Source organism: Balearica regulorum, chromosome 14 (genome assembly GCF_011004875.1).
Source record: "Balearica regulorum gibbericeps isolate bBalReg1 chromosome 14, bBalReg1.pri, whole genome shotgun sequence".
In the NCBI taxonomy this organism is placed as follows: domain Eukaryota; kingdom Metazoa; phylum Chordata; class Aves; order Gruiformes; family Gruidae; genus Balearica; species Balearica regulorum.
In genome coordinates this window covers 11,980,299-11,988,482 of record NC_046197.1, presented here as the reverse complement: position 1 = coordinate 11,988,482, position 8,184 = coordinate 11,980,299, and the positions used below count along the sequence as shown (strand labels likewise).

The 8,184-nt window shown below is 58.1% G+C and overlaps 1 protein-coding gene across 1 annotated transcript in view; it reads right to left on the bottom strand.

The window, feature by feature from the left end:
• Positions 1-7,545, bottom strand: part of LOC142603824 (serine protease inhibitor Kazal-type 5-like) — a 114,546-nt gene extending 107,001 nt beyond the window's left edge. The window contains exon 1 of the mRNA XM_075766361.1: positions 7,461-7,545. The gene's annotated coding sequence lies outside the window, so the exon portion shown is untranslated. The remainder of the gene's footprint in view (positions 1-7,460) is intronic.
• Positions 7,546-8,184: the final 639 nt, after the last annotated feature.

The following is an 8,184-nucleotide window of genomic DNA, read 5'->3' as shown; positions in this document are numbered from 1 at the left end:
TGATCCCCCCAGGTCCCTGAGCTGGTGGGAAGAAGGGAGCAACAGGCAGTGAGGACCAGCTAAGACAGGAACAAACAAAATCCCCTCCTGTGCTATGGGGCAAGAGTTTTCCTCCTGGAATAAGCCTGACTCACATCACCCCTGAACACAACACGCTCTTCTGCACTTCACAGCACCCCCAGGGCACAGTGGGGCACAGGCAGACCCCTGTTTGCCAGATCCCCCCGGGGAAGGGAGGGTGCTGAGCCCCCGACCGAGCTGGTTTCGTGTGTGCCAGGGCTTTGCCCTGGGAGGGAGAACAGGCGAGGGCCGGGCTCGCTCCCAGGTGCCCCTCCAGCTGCTCCGGGACACTCCTGCCCCCAGCTTCGGGGGTCTCCCGGCGGGTGAGGGGGTGCCTGGAAGCGGCTCCCTGCACGGGGCCAGGCCGGGGTGCTTGACACCCCACTCGGCGAGTGTCAGGACGCGGGGGACCAGGGGAGGCCCGCACTCACCCGGCCCCCAGCCATGCTGCCGCTCTGCCGGGCACCGCGCCCCCGCCCCCCGCCAGGCCCGGCCGTGCAGCGGGGGCCGGCACGGCGGCAGCGCAGGCTCGGAGCTCCCCCTGCTTGCTGCCGGGGACAGACCTGCCTGCCCGGCCCCTCGCTCCCGGCCACGCCGCGGGGCTTCACTCACCAACACACCGGGCTGGGTGCCCCAAAACACCCACGGCTCGGGCAGGGCTCCCCTCCCACCCGGCACAGCGGATCCCGCTCAGCTCCCCAATCCCCCTGCCACCCCCTGAGCGACCGCAGCGGTTAGTCTCAGTACCTACCGCTTGCACATCAATGGATTTGGCTTCCACCAGTAAGCAGTGATTGCAAAGAGCAAATGGCTTCTAAAGAGCGCGGAGGGCCGGGGCGTGAGTTGCAGCCCCAGTGCCCCACAGCACCCAGTCTGGGCAGCACCGAGCCCCACCAAAGCACCAGTGGGCAGGAAAAAGCCTGCAGCAAGGTGATGCCCTGGGAGGACACATCCCCTCCCTGGTCCTCCCTCATGTAGCCAGGGGACAGGGAGCTACAAGCCCCCTGGGGTGAGCACCTCACAGCAGAAGGACACATTACCTCATCAGCACCTTCCTCTGCACAGCCAGGAAACGGGTCCCCACAGCCAAGCACACAGAGGACTCATCTTCACCAAACAAACTAGACAAGAACAGGCCTTAAAACTCCTGTAGCATCCACACTTCAGTCCAGCTCAGGGAGGAAGAACTGGCAAACACACACCCAAACCCCCACCACCTATGATAACAATTAGAGACTTATCTAATTGCAAAAATAATTGCAATTGAAGTGTTTAATTACCATACTAAGCAGGAAGAGCCGCTTCCGACTGTTCCAGTAGCGCTCCCAATCCATCAAACAAGGTTTGGGGCTTGTTTTGGTGTTGGGTTTTTTTTATTATTATTAGATTGCAGCCCCAGGGAATGAAGAGATTTGCTAATTAGGGTCTTGGAGAACAGCTACCAATTCACAAACACTTGCTTTTAATTTCAATACTAACGAGGCTGGAAGGGGGAGAAAGCCAAAATGCAGAACATCTGTGGCAGTTGCTATCTGCAGCTCTGCTGGCCCCTCACCCCTCACCGGGCTGGCTGAGGCCTGACACCACTCAGTGCATGGACCAGAGGCCATGGGGGTGGGTTGGCTCAGTGCAAGCACAGGCAGCGAGAAGCTGCCGCTCCAGGTCACTGCTGTCACCGCAGCCATCGAGCAAGCTAATCCCAGCATCGATCATCTATCTGATCCCCTGGGGACCATTGATTATGGTGGCTTTCGGTGACAGGTTAATCCTGTTCCTGGGGCAGTGGTGCTAGCCCCAGGGGTGCAACAGCAGGAAATTCTCCAGGTGACATTTGGTTTTGTTCTCCCCTAAACCGACAACAAAAGAGAATTTAATTCTCTCTCCAAGCAGCAATTCTAGGAGGGAAGAGAAACTGTTTAGGAAGCTCCTAACAAACATCTGCTTTCTCAGATAGGAGATATCCCCCTGCTAGCAGTGGGAGCGCAGACAGGGACAGCTGCCAAGTGCATGGGGACACCACCACCCCATTGTCCCTGTGGGGGACGTGGGAGTTCACACCGCCCTGATATACGGGACTCCATTCTCACCCTGCTCCACCAGCCACCCCAGGGACCCACGGTGCCTGGCTGGGCTTCTCCCACCAAACCACCTTTCTCATCCTTTCTGCAGCTCTGGGTAGGGTCCAAAAACATGCAGAGAGGAGATGTGGGGAACAGGAGATGCATGCGGGAGGCAGGAGCAGCCACAGGGCATCTCGGCGTCCCCTCCCCGAGGAGTGCAGCTGAGAAGCAGTGGCTGCCGTGGGCCGGATGCAAAGGAGTGTTTTATTTCTTTTAGATAAAAGAGAAACATCAGTAGAATGAGAAAAAAGAGTGTTGAGTTTTTTTCAGGCTGTCGTAATTAAATACAGAGGAGACAGAAAGGTAGTGAACAGCCCCAAGCAGTCAAAAAATGAGAAACTTTGTGTTAGAAATCTCAAGATTTGCTTTTCTGGAATAAAATGCATTTGGGGGTCACTCACCCAACAGTTTGGGCTGGCGATTCAAGTCTCTGGAAAGGTTTTGGGATCCATTGCCTCTCCTCCAGATCTGAAACTTAAGTTTCCATGCCAAACCATCTTAAAACCAAGGAGAAGCACTCCCTTCCAGCCTGAAGGAGATGACCATGCGGACAGTGTCACGCAGTGCCAAGGTGCGCTCCTGGCCTGACCCAAGCCCTTCTTGCCCAGCGTTTCCCCACTGCCCGTGAATGCCAAGGCTGGAGGTGCAGGGCCAGGTTGACCCCGGCCACCGTGGGATAGTGGCCAAGGGACCAGGAGCATGGCTGTGGCACTGGGATGGTGGCTGTGGGGCCGGACCAGAGAGGGGACAAAGCCACTAGAGGGCACAAGTATGATGGAACATTGTCCCCAAATCAAGGGCTCTCCAGCTCCCCCAGGGAGCCAGAGGTCCCAAACCCCCCCAATTACCTCCCATCTCCAAAAAGTCCACCCTTAGCTTGAGGTCCTGATGGCCCCAGAGCTTCAATGTCCCCAGGCGCTGGGGTGGCATGCTGCACCTGGAGCTGCCGGTGCATAGCAGAGACGTGTCTATCTGTCCAGCCATGGACACCCAGTGTCCTGGCTCTGCTGGGAGAGCATCATCCCAGACAGCCCAAGACCTGCAGCCCAGGGTGGCAGCAGCCCGTGCTGCATGCAGGCAGTGCCTCCAGCTTGCTACCCTACAGCTTGGGGGCTACACAGCCCCACAACACCCACCCAGCACCAGCCTGACCCCACACACCAACCTTCTCACACCTAGAAAATGGGCTGAAGGGGACCCCCAGACCCTGCCCCCCACTAGCAACACACCTTCTTCCGGTAGCACGAGACCCCGTTGCGCAGGGCGGGCTGCAGAGAGCCGGGCACCCCCGGCCAGGCGGCGAGACGCGGTCCTGCCAGGGAGCCATTTGGCCATCACCAAGGGCTGCATCCAGCATCCTTTTGTCCTTTTCTCCTCCTTTCTCTCCTAGTGCGTCCTCCAGGAAGGTGCTCCCTTCCCCGTGCCTGCAGCCGGCACCGCTTTCATTAAGGCTCTGCCACCAAACCAAACACCATTTGTCAGGGAGATGGATGCCAGAGGCAGCTCTGCTGGAACAGATGCCCCCGTGTGTCCCCTAGCAAACACACATTGCAACAGCTGCCTCCCCGGTGTGCCACACACACACAAACACACACATCTGTGCACGCTGCCCATGCGGGTTTGCTGTCCTCAATGCAGGATGGGGTGCTGGGTTGCAGGCTACCATCTCCCCAGCTCTATTCCTGCTCCCAGCCCAATGGTCACCCTTGGGACTTCTCCCAACAGGCGTCTGAGCTGCTCTCAGCACTGGGGCTGCCCTGTCACAGCCCAGCCACCCACCGTGGGCAGGGCTGGCAGGGTGCTGCCGCCCCGGTGGTGTTTGCACAGCTGCCGGGGCCGCACGCTCCCGGCCTGATCTGCTCTCCCTGCTTCCAGTTCCCCGCCAGCAGGAACCCAGAGCTGGTGGAGGCAGAGGCAGCAACGCCCTCCGACCCCAGGCACATAGGGACTGATGCTGATTAAACGCAGCACCACCGCTGATAATTAATTTCTTGGAGAATGAATTACTTGGGAAAGCTCCAGAGCAAATGTTCTTTCTTTGCACACACTCATCACGACTACTTGGGCATCCCCAGATGAACACCCGCAGCTGTGCCCTGCCTGGGCTCAGGGTCCCTGCCAGGGTCGAGATCCCTGCTGGGGTCAGCATTCCTGCTGGGATCCGTGTCTCTGCTGGGGCTGTTTCCTGGGGCCATGCAGATGCAGGCGGGGCAAGCAGACACGCTGGCACTGTCCATGTCCCAGCAGTCAGGAGACCCTCAGGGCTGACCACAGGCTTTGACCGAACCCTCTCCAGGGGCTCCTTATGCCCCTGACTCAGCCCACGTTAGGGAGATCCCAGTCCCCCAGGGAACCTCCCCAGGGATCTGCATGGAGGGCGTTCACTTGCCCTCTCTCCAGGTGCTGCCCGTCATCCATGGGGTGGGTGATGGATGTGGCTGTCCCTACTCCAGAGCTGTGGGGCCAGGAGCTCGTCCCCTCCAGCCCCTGTCTCCTGCAGCAGCACGTGGGGCGTCTCGCCATAGCACAGCTCCCTCCAGGCACTGGCACGAGGCCGCGCTGGATGCAAATACGTAGCGAGAAGCCCCTGCAGACAGCACTATTACGCAGGGCTCTCCATCCCTTTTGCTCAATAGGAGGCATTTTTCTGTTTCATTTCCCTTACCCTTGGAGCTGAAACCGCCTTTCTGCAGCAAAACACGCCAAGCCAAAGAAATCCTTCTCCCTTTCCAGCTTAGAAACTCCCCTCCCTCCTCCACCAGCAGAAGTGCCCACCCCACAGGCCACCCCTTCCCTGGGGTATGTCATATTGCCAGAGGGACAAGTGGTCCCCATCCCGTGTCCTCCCGCTGGCACCACATCCCCAGGCTGTGCCAACTCTGGGCTGCGTTTGGGTCATTCATCCTCATTCCCCAGGCTGAGATGTGCAGCCATCCCGTTCTGCGGGAGAGCTGGGCACCCCATAACCCCCCCGAGCGCAGCAGAAGGGCCGAAGCTCCCTTGCCCGCACCCGTGAGCAGGATGATGGGACTGATGTGGGGGACAGCAGCGAGGGTACAGGGGGACACCTTGGCGACAACAGGGACAGAGGTACCGAGGGGGCTGCAGGGTTTTGTTCTCTCTATGTATAGATCTTGCAGATATTTGCAAATAACGGAGAAGGCAAAGCGTGCCCTCAGCTCACCTCCCCTGGCCCTCCCCGAGGGCGCTTCACTCGCTTGGCCTACTTCAAGGTTGAGCTAAGTCCACTGTTCGTTACTGGGTAATTAAGCTCTTGATTAACAGGCCAGTTTCCCCTCAGAGCCCTGCCATCATCTCTTGGTCCCTCCGGCAGCTGCTCCCTGGTGGGGCGGATGCTGTGGGGCTGGGGGAGCGCTCCCCTCCCCAGGATGGCTCGAGGTTTTTCTCCCACCTCCTCTGTGCTCTCTCCCTGCCAGCCTGGCTCTGGGGCACCGTGACCCAGCCTGGAGGCAGGAGCCTGCTCCAAAAAGGCACCCATGGCACACGCAAGGCTGACACATGTCTGGGCTCAGCGTGATACCTGGGGAGTTGGGCCAAACAGGGGTGAGACATCCCCACCATGAGTGATGCATAAGACTGAAAACTCCAAGCCTAGAAAACATCCTAGCTTATAAGCTTTAAAAAAAAAATCGATATTCAAGATATTCCTGCCTAAAGAAAAAAATCTCTCCGCAATCTTCACTGCCAGCAGGTCCCCTCTGCCCCCTTCTCCCCACTTCGGGCCTGAGCAGGGAAAGGAGACAGTGGTGCCCCCCAGCTGGCTGGACTGTGGGGGACAATATGGGGACCCTGCCCCAGGCTCCCCACCAGCCTCCAAACAGCAGAGAACCGCAGCAAACCAGCCGTGATGAGCCACTGTCCTCAGTGAGATGGCAGGGGCTGCCCTGCAGCGCTCCGGCTTTCGTGCATTCATCACACATCCATTCCCCTTAACCGTGAAGACAGGGTTATCCTCCTCCCGGGGCAGAGCCACCATCCCGGTCCCAACGGGGTTTGGGGACACGGGGGGGGTTGGCACCGAGCAGTCCCCATCCCACTGCCGGGCCAGGGTGACTGGGTGGGAGGAGAGAGGTGAATTTGGCTAATCCAAGTGGAAGCTAATTGTGTTTCATTGAGGTTTTATCTCTGCAACTGGCAACACGCTCCTCCAGGAGATTTAGTGGGAAGTTGTCTGGTCCCTGCCAAGAAGGCTGATTTTTTTAGAGAAAGCACATTATGCATCAAAGTTGAAATTCAAATCCCTTTTCCTCCATTCCCAGAGTATATTTATGACGCTCCAGATATTCCTCGGCACATTGTGGATTGCAGGAAGCCCCCAGCCTGCCCTCCGACACTGCTGCAGGAGCCCAGGACCAGCTCGAAGAGCTGGCTGAACTTTTTCTTCTTTATTTTCCCCTTTGGTTAAACTGTTGTTAGGTGAGCGTGAGGCCGGGGGGCAGGCAGGTCAGCTGCGGGCAGGGAAGGAGCCGCTGCCTGTGCATAGTTCCAGGGCTGGTGAACCCCCCCCTCAGCCCACCCAGGGCTTCTCCGCTCCATCCCAGCCCTGCTGCAGTTTATACACTTCCCTGCCCCCCGCACCCCCCCCGCCCCGAGCCCCCCCATCCCCTAAACCAGCTGCAGTCCGGTGTCTGCAGGCACATCCTGGATGAGGTTGGCAGCAAATTGAGTGTTTTTTCCTAAAGATGCTCCAGTTCTCTTCCCTTCGGGGGGCGGGGGGGGGGGGGGGGGGAGGTTAGCAGGTTGCAAGAACAACCATGCCAGGAGGTGATTCAGCCCAGCCCGAAGCCTGCATCCCCAGGGAGGGTGGGCAAGGGGGCGGGGGGGGGGGGGGGGCATAACGCAGGACTGCAGCCTTCTCTCAGCCAAACCCTTTTGGGTGTAAACCCGCCCAGTTTGCTGCAGGCAGGCCGGGAGGGGGGCAGGCAGGGGGCTCCTTCACAAACCCCCAACAGCCCGTCTCAATGCGTCAGGACAGGCCCAGCATCTGCAGTCGCTGGAAAATCACGCTCCATTTCCAAAAGGTAAAGCAAAGTGTAAATCTCCCTCTCAGACACGCATTTGTTCCTCTGCAGCGAGAAAAGTGGCGAAAGCTTTAATTTCCGAGCTGGGAGGGTGAGACGATGATACATCAGCAGCACCCTGGGCGCAGAGGAAGAAAACATCAATTCTGGGATTACGCCAGCGGCCACTGAGATTTCTCCCTCCCTGGCTGTAACCCAGAAATATTGCAGGTTTCCCTGCCGGCCCCGCGGCTCTTACCTCTCTGTTGTGTTTAGGAGAAATTCGGTCGCCTTCTCAGTGATGAGGATGGTTATCACACGAGTGTTTGCCCAGAAGTGCTGGGATGGGGGGGGAGGCAGTGATTCCTCCCCCTCCAGCTGGATTTTGCATTCAGAGCTGGCCGGCCGTGGCGCTCGGCTCTCCCCGGAGGTTCCCTTCATAAGAGGGAGCAAATTCCACTTACCTATCAAGGGGAGATTTGCATTTTAAATATCCCAACTCCAAATGTCACCCAGTTTGATCCCCTAAGCTGAACAAATGCACCGGAGCAGGGAGGGGGCCGGGGGCGGCTCACCGACGGGCACTGCTGGAAAGAAAGGAAAAACCCAAGGTTAAAAGCGTGCACGGATGTTTAATCCGGGCTGAGGTTGAGGATAGGAACAAACATGTCAGTGACCTTCCCCCTCTCCCAGCCTCTGTCGGCCAGGGCATGGGGGAACAGGTATTGGAGGTTTCAACCATTAAGGATTAGGGATTTTGTGTTTGAGATTTTGTTTACACAATAAGACTTAAGTGATTGCTGCATGGAGTGTAGGTGGATTCTCCCCGATGCCTGCAGAGGGATTAGTGCCTATAAGGCAGCCAGAATGAGCTAAAAATTGGAGAGATCAAAGTGCAGAAAGAGGAATCCCACATTCTCAGTGATGGGAGGGGAGGGGAGAAAGAGACCAGTGGTCAAGCCTGAGACGATGGTGGCTGCTGG